Below are 19,817 nucleotides of genomic sequence, written 5' to 3' on the forward strand. Positions count from 1 at the left end.
TTAATGTTCCCCTCACTTTGACTAACCATTTTGTGGGGGGTTAAATAGTACTTTTTAATTTTTTCTTTTATATTTGAGTGTAGTGGATTTACAATGCTGTATTAATTTCAGATGCACAGCAAAGGATTCAGTAATACATATTAAGACATATGGCCATTGCTTTTCAGGGTCATTTGGCTCAACTTTATATTTGTCTTTATATATATATATATATAGCATTGAAGTACCCGTCCGTCCGTTCCGTCGCTCAGTCGTGTCCGACTCTTTGCGACCCAGTGGACTGTAGCCTAACCAGGCTTCTCCGTCCATGGGATTCTCAAGGCAAGAATACTGGAGTGGGTTACCGTTTCCTTCTCCAGGGGATCTTCCCAACCCAGGGTTCAAACCCGGGTCTCCCGCATTGAAGTATAGTTGACTAGTAACGTTTCAGATGCACAGCAAGGTGATCCAGTTATACATATACACATATATTATCACTGAAATTATTTTCCTTTATAGGTTGTTACAGGATGTTGACTATAGTTCCCTGTGCTAAACAGTAAAAGCTTGTTACTTGATGCATCTCCACTTTTTGAATTGGAAATATAGCACTTTATTCATATTACATCAAGCAAGTGGAATCAACATGTCATTTTTTTTTATTTAGGCAAAAATTCATAAGTTTTCTAAAATATATATTATGTATATTATTTACACATATATATACAAAAGTTTTTCTACTATGGTTGGTAAAAGCTTGAGAAAGAGCATAAAACAGAAGAGGAGGTGGAGATATTGGAAAACATAAACTAAATGAAATGGGAGCACAGAATATGAAATAGAAAAAGTGAAACAAATTAGATGCAAGCAAAAGATCACCATATAGTCCAGTAAAACATGACTGCTCTTTAAAAACTTCTGGAACTCTGGAGAAAGAAAACGGCAATGCTTGGGCATTTGTAACTTTCAAACAATTTCAATATAACTCTGATATGCATCTGGATTTTAAAAAGTGATTACAAGTTTTTCTATTACATTGTGGTCCTGGTGATATAGAGTTTTATTGTTTTTCTGTTGACCAATCATGATACCATGGTTTTAAGTGAGTATTAGTTACATAATCACAATAGTAAAAGATGTTTATCAGTTTTCACAGTGAAAAGCCAGATAAAAAATAAAAAATAATTACAATTGCAAGCCATAATGGAAACATGATTAACCTAACAATATAAAATAATTACATGCAATTTGGGAGATCAAGCAGAATGATGTGGGGGGTTAGAATGATGAAGTGCAAATGCACACGTTTTCATCTGCCTAGCCAGTCTGTTTTTTCGTTGGTGTATTTAATCCATTTCCATTTAAGTTAATTATGGATATAGGAAATCAATCCTGAATATGCATTGGAGGGACTGATGCTGAGACTGAAGCTCCAATACTTTGGCCACCTGATGCGAAAAGCTGACTCATTGGAAAAGACCCTGATACTGGGAAAGATTGAGGGCAGGAGGAGAAGGGGACGACAGAGGATGAGATGGTTGGATGGCATCACCGACTCAATGGACATGAGTTTCAGCAAGCTCTGGGAGTTGGCGATGGACAGAGAAGCCTGGTGTGCTGCAGTCCATGGGGTCACAAAGAGTCGGACACGACTGAGCGACTAAACAGCAACAGCATGATCCTCTTACCATTTTCTTAATTGCTTTGGTTTTATTTTCTGTTGGTCTTTTCCTTCTCTTGTGTTGTGGTTCTCGCCTAGAGAAGTTCTTTAGCATTTGGTGTATAGCTGCTTTGGTGGTGCTGAACTCTCTTAACTTTTGCTTGTCTGCCATGCTTATGATTTCTCCATCAAATCTGAATAAAAGTCTTGCTGGATAGAGTATTCTTGGTTGTGGCTTCTTCTGTTTCATCATTTTAAATATATCATGCCATTCCCTTCTGGCTTGTAGAGTTTCTGTTGAGAAATCTGCTGATAACCTGATCAGAGTCCTCTTGTGTGTTGTTTGTCATTTTCCCCTTGTTGCTTTTAATACTTTGTCTTTAATTTTTGTCAGTTTGATTACTATGTGTCTCGAGGTGTTCCTCCTGGGGTTTATCCTGCCTGGGACTCTGTGCTTCCTGGACTCGGTTGACTATTTCCTTTTCCATGTTTGGGAAGTTTTCAACTATTATATCTTCAAATATTTTCTCAGGTCCTTTCTGTCTCTCTTCTCCTTCTGGGACCCCTATAATGTGAATGTTGGTGCATTTAATGCTGTCCAAGAGGTCTCTTAGGCTGTCTTAATTTCTTTCCATTCTTTTTTGTGTATTTTATCCTAAAGTAGTGAATTTCCACCATGCCTGTCCTCCAGGTCATTTACCCATTCTTCTGCCTCAGTTATTCTGCTATTGATTCCTTCTAGTGTATTAGTCATCTTTGTATGTTTGTTCTTTAGTTTTTGTAGGTCTTTGACAAATGTATTTTGAATCTTCTCCACTGTTTTCCACTGGGTCATCTTCACTATCATGTTTATTAATTCGTTTTCTGGAAGTCTGCTTATCTCCACTGAATTTAGTTGTTTTCCTGGGGTTGTATCTTCTCCCTTCATTTGGGACATAACTTTCTACTTTTTTTTCAAACTTTATTAAGTTTCTGTAATGTGTTCTTTTTCTTCTTGATTGCAAACCCCTGACTTCTATTTTCTTAGAGCATTTAGTTTTAGAAAACTTGCAATTGTATTTTTCTACCCTTTGATATGTTAATCATCTCCCAGACTCTTGCCAATTTGACAACCCAGGAATGTCTTTTTCAGAGAAATGGGGGTCATTCTAGTGAATTATTATAATCAAGAAAGGTAGTGTCCCTATCTCCCAATCTCTGTGAAAGTGTATGAGACTAATTGTGATCAGTAAGTTAGCAAACACATATGTCCTAATCTAACTGACAACTTCTCCCCAAATTTTCATCCAGTACCAGTCCAGTAGCTCACACTAGTGTTTAAAAACTCTCTGACCTTCTGTTTCAGCAAATTTAAATTCAGCCTGTCTTCTCTTATGCAAGGAATAAAGCCTTCCTTGCTTATTTAAACCATTCAGTACAGCACTTTGAGAGCATCATCTTTTAGATTTTAAATAGCTCAGTTGTAATTCCATCACATCTACTAGCTTTTTTCATAGTAATGCTTCTTAAGGCCCACTTGGCTTCACACTCCAGGATATCTGGATCTCAGTGAGTGACTACCCATCATGGATATCTGGGCCATTAAAACCTTTTTTATGTAGTTCTTCTGTGTATTCTTGCCACCTCTTCTTAATCTCTTCTGTTTCTGTCAGATCTTGCCATTTCGGCCTTTATTGTGCCCATCTTTGTATGAAATGTTCCCATGATATCTCCAATTTTCTTGATGAGATGTCTAGTCTTTCTCATTCTATTATTTTCCTCTGTTTCTTTGCATTGTTCACTTAAGAAGGCCTTCTTCTCTCTCCTTGCTGTTCTCAGGAAATCTCCACTCAGTTTGGTATATCTTTCCTTTTCCCCTTTAGCTTTTGCTTCTCTTCTTTTCTCAGCTATTTGTAAATCCTCTTCAGATGACCACTTTGCCTTCTTGAATTTTCTTTCCTTTGGGATGGTTTTAGTCACCACCTCCTGTACAATCTCTCGAACTTCTGTCTGTAATTCTCCAGATACTCAACCAGGTCTAATCCCTTGAATCTCTTTGTCACCTCCACTGTATAATCAGAAGGGATATGATTTAGGCCATACATGAATAGACCAGTGGTTTTCCCTACTTTCTTCAACTTAAGCCTGGATTTTGCAGTAAGGAGCTCATGATCTGAGTCACAGTCAGCTCCTGGTCTTGTTTTTGCCATCTGTATAGAGTTTCTCCATCTTTGGCTACAAATAATACAATTGATCTGACATCAGAATTTATCATCTGATGATGTCCATGTGTAGAGTCTTCTCTTGTGTTGTTGGAAGAGGGTGTTTGCTACGACGAAAGTGTTCTCTTGGCCAAACTTTATTAGCCTTTGCCATGCTTCATTCTGTACTCCAAGCTCAAATTTGTCTGTTACTTCAGGTAATTCTTGACTTCCTACTTTTGCATTCCAGTCCCCTATAATGAAAAGGAAATCTTTTTGCGTGCTAGTTCTAGAAGGTCTTGTAGGTCTTCATAGAACTGTTCAACTTCTTCAGCATTACTGGTCAGGGCATAGACTTGAATTACCATGATATTGAATGGTTCACCTTGGAAACAAACTGAGTTCATTCTGTCATTTTTGAGGTTGCATCCAAGTACTGCATTTCAAACTCTTTTGTTGACTCTGAGGGCTACTCCATTTCTTTTAAGGGATTCTTACCCACAGTAGTAGATATAATGGTCATCTGAGTTAAATTTGCCCATTCCTGTCCATTTTAGCTCACTGATCCCTACAATGTTGATGCTCAACCTTGCCATCTCCTGCTAGACTGTGTCCAATTTACCTTGATTTGTGGACCTAACATTCCAGGTTCCGATGCAATATTGTTATTTAGAGCATCAGACTTCACTCTTGCCAACAGACACATCCATGACTGAGTTTCATTTCCATCTTGGTCCAGCCTCTTCATTCTTTCTAGAGTTATTTCTCGGCTCTTTCCCTGTAGCATATTGGACATCTACTGACCCAGGGGGCTCTTCTTCCAGTGTCTTCTTTTTTTGCCTTTTCATACTGTGGGTTTTCTTGAGGCAAGAATTATAAAGTGGTCTGCCACTCCCTTCTCAGTGGACCATATTTTGTCAGAACTCTCCACCACAACCTTTCCATCTTGGGTGGCCCTGCCTGGCATGGCTCATAGCATTTTTGAGTTACACAGGCTTTGACCCATGTGATCATTTGGGTTAGCTTTCTGTGGTTGTGATTTTCATCCTGGAGGCTGTGGGATGGTAATTCTTGCTTCTTCTGTCTGCTCTCTGATGAATGAGGATAAGAGGATTGTTCTTTTTTCTGAAGGGAGGGACTGGCTTTGGGGGAAAACTTAGTCTTGCTCTGTTGGGCAGGGCCATGCTCAGTAAATCTTTAACCCAGTTTTCTGTTAATGGGTTGGGCTGTGCTCCCTCCCTGCTAGTTGTTTGGCCTGAGGCAGAATAAAACATCTTGACAATATACAGTCCTCTTCTATTTGCTTTATTTTTGCTTTTATTTGAAAAAATAGCCACAGTCAGTATGCCCAGCTTTGAGCAATAAGAACAATTTCATTATCTTTGAAGTTTCAGAAAACATTTCACATGTATTTTTATTGATTGTTAATTACATCTAGTAAGACAGAAGACAGGCATTAATTTTGCCCAAAAATTCACAGCCATTTTCTTGGTAAGTACTAGGAACTATTATGGCATAAAACTGTATGTTTATATATTAGCTCAATTTTATAGTAAAAGCATTTTATGTACAACTGTAAGGAAACTGCTGCCTAGATAGTTCCAACATAAAAATTGATTATATTTTAAAAGTTCATTGAGTTGTCTGATGCATAAATTGGAAAAATACTTTCTCTGTAGAAAATAGTAAAAATGACATTATTTCCCAGGTTAGCCCAACATTTTAAACCATCAGTTCAGTTCAGTCGCTCAGTCGTGTCCAATTCTCTGCGACCCCATGAATCACAGCACGCCAGGCCTCCCTGTCCATCACCAACTCCCGGAGTACACTCAAACTCATGTCCATAGAGTTGGTGATGCCATCCAGCCATCTCATTCTCGGTCGTCCCCTTCTCCTCCCGCCCCCAACCTTTCCCAGCATCAGACTCTTTTCCAGTGAGTCAACTCGTCGCATGAGGTGGCCAAAGTATTGCAGTTTCAGCTTTAGCATCAGTCCTTCCAATGAACACCCAGGATCAATCTCCCTTAGAATGGACTGGTTGGATCTCCTTGCAGAACAAGGGACTCTCAAGAGTCTTCTCCAACATCACAGTTCAAAAGCATCAATTCTTCGGTGATCAGCTTTCTTCACAGTCCAATTCTCACATCCATACATGACCACGGGAAAAACCATAGCTTTGACTAGACGGACCTTTGTTGGCAAAGTAATGTCTCTGCTTTTTTATATATTATTAAGGTTGGTCATAGCTTTCCTTCCAAGGAGTAAGTGTCTTTTAATTTCATGGCTGCAATCAGCATCTGCAGTGATTTTGGAGCCCAAAAAAATAAAGTCTGACACTGTTTCCACTGTTTTTCCATCTATTTCCCATGAAGTGATGGGACCAGATGCCATGATCTTTGTTTTCTGAATGTTGAGCTTCACGCCAACCTTTTCACTCTCCTCTTTCACTTTCATCAAGAGGCTTTTGAGTTCCTCTTCACTTTCTGCCACAGTAGTTGAATTATACATTTATAAATATGGCTGGAATTCTGGGATCCAGGAGAAACTTTGGCTTCATTTATTGAGATAGTCAGGTTTTCCTAAGCTGTGTAAAGTGAAATTCCCATTAATCTTCTTTACTCTCTGATTATTTCTTCCTAAAGGCCAGGTACACTGCCCTTTCAATCTACTCGATAAACCAACCCATTTCTATGCAAACTTAAATGCTTTGGTGGCTATTTAAGTAAGCTTAGTATCTCAGCAATGGCAACCCACTCCAGTGTTCTTGCCTGGAGAATCCCAGGGACAGGGGAGCCTGGTGGGCTTCCGTCTATGGGGTCACACAGAGTCGGACACGACTGAAGTGACTCAGCAGCAGCAGCAGTATCTCAGCAAAATCAGAATTTAGTAAAATGTGATCCGCAAAGCAAGAGTTGTTTACCTAACTCCCTCTGGTTTGATGGGAAACCATGAAGAGTTCAAGCAATAACACTGATAAGTGGATGAAAGAATAAAAGCGCAGAGAACGTGAGAACAGAGAGACCTGCAATCAGGATTCAAGGACAGAACTGAAGTCTAAACAGAGAAAGAATCCTGCCTCAAGAATCAAGGAGTTGAGTTGGCTTTTGGGCCCCTTACTGTAAAGGTGACTGAGTAAGAAGCAGTTGGCTATAAAGACCCAGTCAGAGAAACCAGTGTCTAGAAAGATTTCAGTTGTTCAAAATAATTAAATGAAAATAGGCCATGTGTTTGAATTCCTCCTATCATAGTTTATTTCTCAAGGTTCCCAGTACAGAACTTAAAGGAATTAAGACGTGAAGAAAATGCTACTCTCAAGTTCCTGTATCATGTGCAAAGTTTCCCAGAGAAATATCACTTGAGACCTCAGAGCAATACCCATCCTGGGGCTATATTACGTTCTTCAGTTCCCTCAAAGCAACAACCTAAAAATAACCATATAGTTTGTTCTTAAAAAGAAGTCTCTAGGTAGATGAACCCTTTCAGCTAACAGTAGGAGTAGCAGTCTAACAGAAAGAGATCCTATACTGTAGTATAGGAGCTAGGCTTTGAGAAACTAAATTGGATCATTGTACCTAAAATCCCTAGCTTGCCCATTAGAAGTTGAACTCTAGAAACATTAATGAACAATTAAGTTTTCACAATTAAAAAAGAGTTTCATCATGCACCTTCACTTGCCCTTCTCCTTGCTCTCAATACATATGAACGTTTCCTTCTCGCATGTAAAAAATGTTTTCAGTAATTTTTTGACTCTTCAGCAATGCAACGCTATGCCCCTACTCCCCTAGTTCCTTCTTGGTAAATCATGTTAATCTTCCAATAGGAGATGGAGTACATTATCATCAAGCACCATTTATTCAGCCTCCCTACTTAGGAAGAAGGTTATGGGGACATGTAAAATAATTTCTAGTAAAATACTTATACTTACACATACATATATTTTTTATATCTGTGAAGAATTAACTGAAGCATGAATCATCTTATATTGAGAAGCTAAAAATGTATCAAAATACACATAACAATGGCTAATCTGAAGATGATCTCCTATCAAATATATCACCATCCTCCAAATCTAGAACCTGTGCTGGCATAAGCTGTGTTCCATCACAGTTAAGTGTGAAACCTTGCTTCCAAATATTGTTCACTGTTAATTTTCATAAGATCCATCATAGGACCATAGGAGTAATTAGTAGGCAAGTGACTGAGGAATACCAATTAGAGAACAAAGCCTTGAGTGCTCAAGTGCTTCTCTAGAAACTGTTGCATTCCCAATGATATTTAGGAAGGACGCTATTAAGAGTGAGTGTGAGTGTTAGTCGTTTAGTCGTGTCTGACTCTTTGCAACTCCAGGGACTGTAGCCCACCAGGTTCCTTTGTCCATGAAATTCTCCAGGCAAGAATACTGGAGTGGGTTGCCATTTCCTTCTCTAAGGGATCTTCCCAATCCAGGGAATTGAACATGGGTCTCCGGCATTGCAGGTGGAGTCTTTACCATCTGAGCCACCAGGGAAGCCTACTACTAAGAAACATTTCTAAGTATAAAGACAGGTCAGTTTAAAAAGTATCAGCAGATACTTGTTTGACTTTATCCTACAATCTATAGACAATACATTAGAATATGTTTTGAACCCATACACCTTTTCCAAAGGAATACCTGAGACAGAAGTAGCAATAAAGTTATAAATGACAATCATCGATCAGATGAAATATTTTAGATGAAGTTTACCTCTCTCAAAGAAATGGGGACTGGGCAAGTGGTCAGGATGAAAATACAATGGGCTTTTAACTTTGCATGAAAAATAATGTTCAGTTCCACGTTGCTGAACATAGTTCTGTTTTTGCCAAATAAATCCTCTACTTTAAAGGACTGTCTGAATGCTTTATTAAAACTCTGCCTCTGGCCTATGTTTTGGAATCTGTAACTTTTGTTGCTTCCCTAATAGGCTTCCCTAGTAGCTCAGATGGTAAAACATCTACTCGCAATACAGGAGACCCAGGTTCAATCCCTGGGTCAGGATGATCCCCTGGAGAAGGAAATGGCAACCCACTGCATTTTTCTTGCCTGGAGAATTCCAGGGGCAGAGGAGCCTGGTGAGCTACTGTCCATGGGGTCATAAAGAGTCGGACACGACTGAGCGCCTAACACATTCTTTTGTTGCCACCTCCTGATCCTTGTCCTCTGAAGCTTCTACTTCTTTCCCACTGTCCCCTGACACCTCACTTGCCCTTGGAAGTTGCGATGTCCTTCCCCTGCTCCTCCTTGCTCTGACTGCTCCATAGCCACAGAAAATTGCCAGCTCCGTGAATCATGCCACTCTTCCTGTACTCTGTTACTGGTGCAGTAGGGATATTAAAGCAAACACCCTGCTTTCCTTTGAGAACGACCATTCCCTTCACTTTGGAATCAATATCCTCATCCAGTAGCTCTTTAAGTTCTTTCCAAGCAGAACTAATGTTTGGCATTTCAATTGAGCACCACAGATCACGGTCACAAAGCCTGCGTTTGAGTTGCTCAAGGAGCGCTGGTCTACCAACATGGCACCGGAGAAGTGGGCCAGGGCTGCTGCCAGGGTTCCAGGGCTCCCTGATCCCCAATCAGGTTCTCGGTTGACTACTCAAAGTGACCAATCGCAGCGGGAGGTACAGAGTCCAAGAGCCTGATGGCATCTTTGCTAGAAGCTTTTAATATCTCTGTTGCAGAATGAACACCTATTCGCTTAAATGTAATTCCCACTTTTTGCTCCACTTGGGCTAACCGGTATTCTTCTTTGTACTGGGAAAAGCAGATGCAAATCCCAGTCATTCCAACTCTACCTGTTCGCCCAGAACGGTGAACATAGGGACTCCACATCCTTTGGCGGAGAACTTTGAACAACCAGGCGAACCTTAAGGATGTCTAAGCCATGTGCAGCAACATTGGTTGGAACCCAAACTCCAAAATCACCATTTCTGAAACCTTTCCAGATGATTTCCCTTTGCCTCTGTCGATTCTCTCTGTGTAATGACTGGACATCGTGCCTTACGGCCACATTCTGCAACAACTCCTGGGCTACTTTCTTCATTTCACAAAATACGATAGTGCACCCTTGCAAATCACTATCTCCAAAAACTGCTGCCCTCCGAGTCCAGTGGCACTTGATAGCCAGATGCTCTACAGTTATTGCCGTTTTCTGTGTCTATTTACCAATCTGGAATAACAGGCAAATTTGGCCTTAGAGCACGAAATGAAGCAGGGCAAAGGCAAATAGAGTTTTGCCACGAGAACGCACTGGTCATAGCAAATACCCTCTTCCAACAACACAAGAGAAGACTCTACACATGGACAACATCAGATGGTCAACACCGAAATCAGATTGATTATATTCTTTGCAGCCAAAGATGGAGAAGCTCTATACAGGTAGCAAAAACAAGACCAGAAGCTGACTGTGGCTCAGATCATGAACTCCTTACTGCCAAATTCAGACTTAAATTGAAGAAAGTAGGGCAAACCACTAGACCATTCAGATATGACTTCAATCAAATCCCTTATGATTATACAGTGGAAGTGAGAAATAGATTTAAGGGACTAGATCTGATTGATAGAGTGCCTGATGAACTCTGGACTGAGGTTCATGACATTGTACAGGAGACAGGGTGCAAAACCATCCCCATGGAAAAGAAATGCAAAAAAGCAAAATGGCTGTCTGAGGAGGCCTTACAAATAGCTGTGAAAAGAAGAGAAGCGAAAAGCAAAGGAGAAAAGGAAAGATATAAGCATCTGAATGCAGAGTTCCAAAGAATAGCAAGGAGAGATAAGAAAGCCTTCCTCAGTGATCAATGCAAAGAAATAGAGGAAAACAACAGAATAGGAAAAACAAGAGATCTCTTCAAGAAAAGTAGAGCTATCAAGGGAACATTTCATGCAAAGATGGGCTCGATAAAAGACAGCAATGGTATGGAACTAACAGAAGCAGAAGACATTAAGAAGAGGTGGCAAGAATACACAGAAGAACTGTACAAAAAAGATCTTCACGATGAAGATAATCACGATGGTGTGATCACTCACCTGGAACCAGACATCTTGGAAAGTGAAGTCAACTTTCTAAGTGATGCCTTAGAGAGCATCACTACGAACAATGCTAGTGGAGGTGATGGAATTCCAATTGAGCTATTTCAAATCCTGAAAGATGATGCTCTGAAAGTGCTGCACTCAATATGCCAGCAAATTTGTAAAACTCAGCAGTGGCCACAGGACTGGAAAAGGTCAGTCTTCATTCCAATCCCAAAGAAAGGGAATGCCAAAGAATGCTCAAACTACCACACAATTGCACTCATCTCACACTCTAGTAAAGTCATGCTCAAAATTCTCCAAGCCAGGCTTCAGCAATATATGAACCATGAACTTCCAGATGTTCAAGCTGGTTTTAGAAAAAGCAGAGGCACCAGACATCAAATTGCCAACATCTGCTGGATCATGGAGAAAGCAAGAGAGTTCCAGAAAAACATCTATTTCTGCTTCATTGACTATGCCAAAGCCTTTGACTGTGTGGATCACAATAAACTGTGGAAAATTCTGAAAGAGATGGGAATACCAGACCACCTGACCTGCCTCTTGAGAAACCTGTATGCAAGTCAGGAAGCAACAGTTATAACTGGACATGGAACAACAGACTGGTTCCAAATAGGAAAAGGAGTACATCAAGGTTGTATATTGTCACCCTGCTTATGTAACTTATACGCAGAGTACATCATGAGGAACGCTGGGCTGGAAGAAGCACAAGCTGGAATCAAGATTGCTGGGAGAAATATCAATAACCTCAGATATGCAGATGACACCACCCTTATGGCAGAAAGTGAAGAGGAACTCAAAGGCCTCTTGATGAAAGTGAAAGAGGAGAGTGAAAAGTTTGGCTTGAAGCTCAACTTTCAGAAAACGAAGATCATGGCATCTGGTCCCATCACTTCATGGGAAATAGATGGGGAAACAGTGGAAACAGTGTCAGACTTTATTTTTTTGGGCTCCAAAATCACTGCAGATGCTGATTGCATCCATGAAATTAAAAGACGCTTACTCCTTGAAGGGAAGTTATGACCAACCTAGATAGCATATTAAAAAGCAGAGACATTACTTTGCCAAAAAAGGGCCATCTAGTCAAAGTTATGGTTTTTCCCATGGTCATGTATGGGTGTGAGAGTTGGACTGTGAAGAAAGCTGATCGCCGAAGAATTGATGCTTTTGAAGTGTGGTGCTGAAGAAGACTCTTGAGAGTCCCTTGTACTGCAAGGAGATCCAAACAGTCCATTCTAAAGGAGATCAACCCTGAGTGTTCATTGGAAGGACTGATGCTAACGCTGAAACTCCAATACTTTGGCCACCTCATGCAATGAGTTGTCTCACTGGAAAAGACTCTGATGCTGGGAAGGATTGGGGGTGGGAGGAGACGGGGATGACAGAGAATGAGATGGCTGGAATGCATCACCGACTTGATGGACATGAGTCTGAGTGAACTCCGGGAGTTGGTGATGGACAGGGAGGCCTGGCGTGCTGTGGTTCAAGGGGTCGCAAAGAGTCAGACACGACTGAGCAAGTGAACGGAACTGATTTACCAATCAGGTCCATTTGTTCATATGCAGATTTCATGTATTTCTTAGCAACATTACACACCCAATGGGGGCAAGTTACAGAAAAAAGTAATGCTTTGGGTTGCCTCCTGAATCATTCTTGCATGCCATGGATAAAATTTCTTCCACATGATCAGCAAAGCCCTTGTCCAACATCTGGTCAACTAATCCAGGACACTATGCTTAAATTTGGTGAGATCTAGCTTGCCATTCGCAGGTGGTCTTTTTTTAAAGTTTATTTATTTTTTAATTGAAGGATACTTGCTTTACAGGATTTTGTTGCTTTCTTTCAAACATCAACATGAATCAGCCATAGGTATACATATATCCCTTCCCTCTTGAACCTCCCTCCTATCTCCCACCCCATCCCACCCCTCTAGGTTGATGCAGAGCCCCTGTTTGAGTTTCCTGAGACATACAGCAAATCCCCATTGGCTATCTATTTTACATATGGTAATGTAAGTTTCTGTGTTACTCTCTCCATACATCTTACCCTATCCTCTTCTCTCCCTATGTCCATGAGTCTGTTTTCCATGTCTGTCTGTCTGTTTCTCCACTGGTGCCCTGCAAATAAATTAATCAATACCATCTTTCTAGATTCTATATATATGCATTCAGTGAGCTCAGTTCAGTTCAGTTAGCTCAGCTCAGTTCAGTCGCTCAGTTGTGTCCGACACTTTGCGACCCCATGAATCACAGCATGCCAGGCCTCCCTGTCCATCACCAACTCCCAGAGTTCACTCAAACTCATGTCCATCGAGTCGGTGATGCCATACAGCCATCTCATTCTCCGTCATCCCCTTCTCCTCCTGCCCCCAATCCCTCCCAGCATCAGAGCCTTTTCTAGTGAGTCAACTCTTTGCATGAGATGGCCAAAGTATTGGAATTTCAGCTTCAGCATCAGTCCTTCCAATGAACAACCAGAACTGATCTCCTTTAGAATGGACTGGTTGGATCTCCCTGCAGTCCAAGGGACTCTCAAGAGTCTTCTCCAACACCACAGTTCAAAAGCATCAATTCTTTGGCAATCAGCTTTCTTCACAGTCCAACTCTCACATCCATACATGACCATGGGAAAAACCGTAGCCTTGACTAGACGGACCTTGGTTGGCAAAGTAATGTCTCTGCTTTTTAATATGCTATCTAGGTTGGTCATAACTTTGCTTCCAAGGAGTAAGCGTCTTTTAATTTCACAGCTGCAATCAGCATCTGCAGTGATTTTGGAGCCCCCCAAAATAAAGTCTGACACGGTTTCCACTGTTTCCCCATCTATTTCCCATGAAGTGATCAGAATATGATATTTATCTTTCTGTTTCTGACTTACTTCACTCTGTATAATAGGCTCTAGATTCATCCACCTCATTAGAACTGACTCAAATGTGTTCCTTTTTATTGCAAAGTAATATTTCATTGTGAGAATGTACAACTTGTGTATCCATTCATCTGTCAGTGGACATCTAGGTTGCTTCTATGTTCTAGCTGTCATAAATAGTACTGAATAAGACCAGAAACGGTAAAACTCTTAGAGGAAAACATAGGCAGAACACTCAATGACATAAATCAAAGCAAGATCCTCTATGACCCAACTCCTAGATAATAGAAGTAAAAAAATTAAACAACTGGGACCTAGTTAAGCTTAAACACTTTTGCACAGAGAAGCAAACTATAAACAAGGTGAAAAGACAATCCTCAGAATGGGAGAAAATAATAGCAAATGAAAAAAAATTACAAAGGATTAATTTCCAAAATACACAAGCAGATCATACAATGCAATACTAGAATAACAAACAACCCAATCTAAAAGTGGGGAAAAGACCTAAACAAACATTTCTCCAAAGAAGACATACAGATGGCTAACAAACACTTGAAAAGATGTTCAACATCGCTCATTATTAGAGAAATGAAAATCAAAACTACAATGAGATATCACCTCACATTGGCCAGAATGACCATCATCAAAAAGTCTACAAACAATAAATGCTGGAGAGAGTGTGGAGGAAAGAGAACCCTCTTGCACTGTTGGTGGGAATGTAAACTGATATCACCACTATGGAAGACAGTATGGAGATTCCTTAAAAAAAAAAAAGCTAGGAACAAAACCACCATATGACCCAGCAATCCCACTTCTAAGTCTACACCCTGCTGCTGCTAAGTCGCTTCAGTCATGTCCGACTCTGTGTGACCCCACAGACGGAAGCCCACCAGGCGCCCCCATGCCTGGGATTCTCCAGGCAAGAACACTGGAGTGGGTTGCCATTGCCTTCTCCAATACAACAAGAGGAAACCAAAATTGAAAAAGACACGTGCAGGTGATCTCTGATATGACGTGATGTCCCAACCAGGGTATCAATCCCATTCTTCATGTAGTTAATTTGCCCTCCATAGGATTCTCCACCATAAAAACAAGGCACTGCCAGCTTTTTTGTGATGTCGCTGAAGTCTCTGCTGACTTGACTTGCCAATTCCCTGTGGGTGCAAGAACCAGTACCTGAGTGGCATGGCCTCTCTTCCAGTCTTGCAGTTCTCCCTGAAGTTTCTCAACCAAAGGAATATCAAAGGAGAATGTCTTTCCAGTTCCTGTCCATGCCTGTGAAATCAAATCCTTTTCACTATAGACATGGTGAAACGTCTTTGCTTGTATAGGAACAGGAAGGTCACCCCACAGGCACTGAGAAGTTTAATGGTTTCTTCAGATATGGGAAAATTAGAGACAGGTCCTTCTTTTTGCTCCACAGTCATTTCCTGCTCTAATTCACTGTTTTCTTCACTGGCAGCTTCCTTGGATTTGGAGTCAGATCCAGAATCAGGGAACCTATTCTTGAAGTTGGGGCTTTTCTCTCCAATTTCTTCATTTATTTCTTTTTCTTTCTTCATCTTTTTGGGCTTAGGTGCACCGACTTTTCTTCAGAAGGCTCTTCACTTTTTATAACTTTTTGGTTTTAGGAGAAATAATTGTCTTTTCACAGGGCTCCTTCGATTTTTTTTGAACTTTTGTTTTTAGGAGAAATAATGTCATCTTGAGATGGCTCCTCTTTCTTTTTGGCCTTTTAGGATTTAGGCGAATTCATGTCAACCACAGATGGCCCTGCTTTCTTTTTAACCTTTTAAACTTTGGGGGAAATCATTTCTTCCTTTTCTTCTGCCGCCTCTTCAGTCTCACGAGATTTTGGTTTCTCTTTTTTACCTTTCCTCTCATTTTGCTTTCACAGCATCTCCACTTTTTCCACGGCTGTGTCTGACTCCAAATCCACGTCACTAAGAAGTTTCCTCAGCATCACTCAGCACAAGTGTACGCCAAGTGGTCTTGGCTATCGCATGGAGAGGAAGAGACGCGGCCATTTTTGATTAAAAGAAGAAGAAAGCCAAGCCCCCAGCAATCCTAGATTTGATCCTAGAACAGAAAAGGGATGTGAATGAGACACAGACAAGATTTGAATGAGTGAATTCTCACACTGCTGCAAAGGTTCCAGGCCCCACAATGACCTGATCGTCTGATCCCACAAAGGGACGGGGAGCCACAGGGAATCTGACTTTGAAGGACAGTGGGATTTGATCACAGAACTTCCACAGGACTCAGGGAAACAGAGATTCTTGGGGGGCACAAACAAAACTGTGTGCACCAGGACCTGGGGGAAGGAGCAGTGACCCTGCAAGAGACAGAGTCAGCCCTGCCTGTGAGAGTCTGAAGGTGCCCTGCAGAGGAGTGGGTCAGCAGTGGCCTGCTGCAGGGACAGGGGCACAGGCAGAAACAGTCTTGGGAGGTGAGGTTTGGCATAAGTCTTTTTGGAGGTCACTTTTAGCCAACTGCATCTATAATAGCTTCAAAAAGATTAAAGTTGAGCAAAGGAGGTGAAAGATCTGTACATTAAAAACTATAAAACCTTGATGAAAAATTTAAGAAGACAAATGGAAAGATATTCATGCTCTGAACAATTAATATTGCAAATATTAATATTGCAAAAATTTCCATACTACTCAAAGCAATCTACAGATTCAATGAATTTCTTATAAAATTCCAAAGACATTTTTCACATAAATAGAAAAAATGATCCTAAAATTTATATGGAGTCACAGAAAGCACTGAATATGTAAAGGGATCTTGAGCAAGAACAAAGCTGGAAGCGCCATGCTTCCAGATTTCAAATTACGTTTACAAACTAATAAAAAAGTATGTTTCATAAAAAACAGGCACATAAGCCAATGGCACAAAATAAAAGACCTAGATGGAAGCCCACATATCTATGGTCAACTAATCTTCTACAAGGGTCTCAAAAATACAATACACTGAGAGGAAAGGATAATCTCTTCAATAGATTGTTGGGAAAATTTAATATCCACATGCAGAAGAATGAAATTGGATATACAAAACCAACCAAAATCAGACTAAAACCTAAATCTATCATCTGAAACCACAAAATTCCTAATGGGGGGGTGGAATATGAGGAAAGGGCTCGATGACACTGTTCTTGGCAATGATTTTTGGATGTGACACACAAAGGCACAGGCAACAAAAGTAAAAATTAACAAATGGGATTCAAGAAAAATCTAAAAATCTTTTGCATGACAAAGGTAACAATCAGCAAAATGATAAGACAATGTACAGAATGGGAGACTATATCTGTAAACCACATGTCTAATAATTGATTTTATCCAAAATATATAAGGGAATCCAATAACTCAATAGCAAATGAACAAATAATCCAATTTAAAAACTGGAAAGAGGCCCTGAATAGATATTTCTCAAAAGAAGAGGTTAATAGGTACATTAAAATGTGTTTAATATCATTAATCATCAGGAAAATACAAATCAAATCCACAGGATCTATCGTTTCATAACTATGAGAATGATTATTATCAAACAAAAGATAACAAGTGTTTGGCAATCACGTGTTGAAAAATAAGGAGCCCTGGTACAGTGTTGGTGGGAGAGTAACTGGTACGGGCTTTATGAAAAACATATGGAGATTTCACAAAATACTGAAAAACAGAACTACCATGTGATTCAGCAAGCCCACTTCTGGGCTTTTATCCAAAAACATTGAAATCAGGATACCTGCACTATCATTTTCATTCCAGGACTATTCACAATTGCTAACATATGGAAATAATCTATTATTCATCAGTGAATAAATGGATAAAGAAAATGTTATACACACACACACAGACATACAAACAATGGAATATTACTCAGCCTTAAAAAATAGAAAATTCTGCAATTTGTGATAACTTGGATGTAACTGGAGGACATATGCTAAGTGAAATAAGACAGAAAAATAAAACCTGTATCATGTCACCTATATACGGAACCTAAAAAAGTCAGACTTCTGGAAGAAGAGAGTAGAATGGTGATTACCAGGAGCTGATAGGAAGAAATGAACAGACAGTGGTTAAATGGCACAAAGTGTCAGTTATGCCAGGATAAGTAAATTCCAAAGATCTATTCTGCAGCATACTACTTATAGCTAATGATACTTTATTACAGATTTAAAATTTGCTAAGCCTGTAGATATTAAGTTCAGATCCTAAAATTCCTCAGGAAACTACTAGAACTGATAAAAAAAAATGGAACCAAAGTAGTCGGATACAAGGTTAACATACAAAAATCACTTGCATTTATTTACACTAACAATGAAATATCAGTAAAGGAAAGTAAAAAAGAAATCCATTTTAAAATTGCATTTAAAAAAACTAATGATAATAAACAGAATATTTCTTAAGTATAAAAAAATAAAAATACTAATGACCTAAATGGGGAAAGAACTTGAAAAAAAAATTATGTATATGTATAACTGAATCACTTTTCTGTACACCTAAAACTAACACAACATTTTATTAATAAATCAACTATAGTCCAATATAAAATAACATTTTTTAAAAATATAAGCATTTAGTGATAAAGCTGACCAAGGAGGAAAAAGACTTATATGCTGAGAACTATAAAACACTGGTAAAGAAAACTGAAGCTGATTCAAAGAAATTAAAAGATATCCCATGCTCTTGGATTATAAAATTAATATTGTTATAATAGCAATACTACCCAAATATACAGATTTCATGTGCTCTATCATATTACCCAAGACATTTTTCACAAAATTAGTACAGATAATTCTAAAATTTATATGGAACCATAAAAGTCTAGAATTGCCACAAAAAAAAAAAACCTGAAGAAAATAGGAAAAAACTGGTATATAACCACCCCAGACTTCAGACAATACTGCAAAGCTACAGTAATCAAAACATCATGGTTTTGGCATAAAGACAGACATCTGGATCAATGAGACATCTCAATCAATGGAATAGAAAACAGAGCCCAGAAATAAACCCATAAGCCTACAGTCAATTAATCTTTGACAAAGGAGGCAAGAATATATTAAAACAGTAGGAGAAAAACAGTCTCTTCAGTAAGTGGTGCTGAATCAATGAAGTTAGAACACATGCTCATGCCATACACAAAAATAAACTCAAAATGGCTTAAAATTTTTTTAAAAAGACATGACACCATGAAATTTCTATAAGGGAGCATAAGAAAAACATTTGTTGACATAAATCATGCCAATGTTTTCTTAGGTCAGTCTCCCAAGGCAATAGAAACAAAAGCAAAAATAGGCAAGTGACTTATTCAAACTTAAAAGCTTTTTCACAGCAAAGAAAACCATAAACAAGATGAAATGGCAGCCTATGGACTAGGAAAAAGTATCTGTAAGTGATACAATTGCTAAAGGACTTAATTTCCAAAATATACTAACAGCCCATGCAAATCTAATATCAGAAAAACAGTCAATCCAATTAAACCATGGGCAGACCTAAATAGACATATTTTCCAAAGTCATAGAGATAGCATATGAAAAGATGCTCAACATTGCTAGTTATTAGAAAAATGCAAATCAAAACCACAATGTGGTATTGTCTCACACTAGTTAGAATGGCCATCATTAAAAGTTCCACAAATAAAAAATGCTGGAGAGAGTGTGGAGAAAAGGGAACCCTCCAACATTGTCGGTGGGAATGTAAATTGGTGCAGACACCGTGGAAAACTGTATGAAGGTTCCTTATAAAACTTATAATAGAGTTGCCATGTGATCTAGCAATCTCACACTTGGACATATATCTGGAGGAAGCTATAATTCAAAAAGATACAGGCACCCTAATGATCACAGTGCACTATTTACAATAGCAAACTAAGCATCAACCTAAATGTCTATCAGCAGATGATGTGTGAAGACGTGGTACGTGTGCACAATAGAATACTACTCAGATGTAAAAAAATAAAGAAATAATGCCACGGATGAGCCTAGAGATGATCATACTAAGTGAAGTAAGTCAGACGAAGACATCTACTATACAGCATCATTTATACATGGAATCTAAAACATGACACAAGTAAACTTACTTACAAAACA

At 39.4% G+C, this 19,817-nt stretch overlaps 1 pseudogene; it reads right to left on the reverse strand.

Annotated features, from left to right (window-relative positions):
* LOC129560534 (nucleolar RNA helicase 2-like) overlaps positions 1-15,692 on the reverse strand; it is a 79,659-nt pseudogene extending 63,967 nt beyond the window's left edge.
* Between the last annotated feature and the right edge of the window lie 4,125 nt (positions 15,693-19,817).

This window comes from Moschus berezovskii, chromosome 16 (genome assembly GCF_049115385.1).
Source record: "Moschus berezovskii isolate FMDL1 chromosome 16, NW_MosBer_1.0, whole genome shotgun sequence".
Taxonomy (NCBI): Eukaryota; Metazoa; Chordata; class Mammalia; order Artiodactyla; family Moschidae; genus Moschus; species Moschus berezovskii.